The 238-nt window shown below is 39.9% G+C and overlaps 1 protein-coding gene across 2 annotated transcripts in view; it reads left to right on the top strand.

The window, feature by feature from the left end:
- LOC107690693 (arrestin domain-containing protein 1-like) overlaps positions 1-238 on the top strand; it is a 10,964-nt gene that overhangs the window by 8,972 nt on the left and 1,754 nt on the right. The gene's annotated exons all lie outside the window — the stretch shown is intronic.

Raw genomic sequence — 238 nt, forward strand, 5'->3', positions numbered from 1 at the left:
GTGATGATGATGATGTAAGTGACGTTGTAGTTTAATGTTTTGTTAGTCTTGCCCACAGACACGCCACTGCTGCATTATTCATACAAAATATTCGAGAAACATAGAAGCTCAATGCGGAGAAGATCTTGATTAGGTTAAAACCGAAACCAAGCCATTCACACAAAACGCATATTCAGCGCATTTTTAGACGGACAAATATGACTGCTGCACTCGCGTCTCACACAAGAGATGTATAGAA

Source organism: Sinocyclocheilus anshuiensis, unplaced genomic scaffold (assembly GCF_001515605.1).
Source record: "Sinocyclocheilus anshuiensis isolate Anshui unplaced genomic scaffold, SAMN03320099.WGS_v1.1 scaffold2041, whole genome shotgun sequence".
Classification (NCBI taxonomy): Eukaryota; Metazoa; Chordata; class Actinopteri; order Cypriniformes; family Cyprinidae; genus Sinocyclocheilus; species Sinocyclocheilus anshuiensis.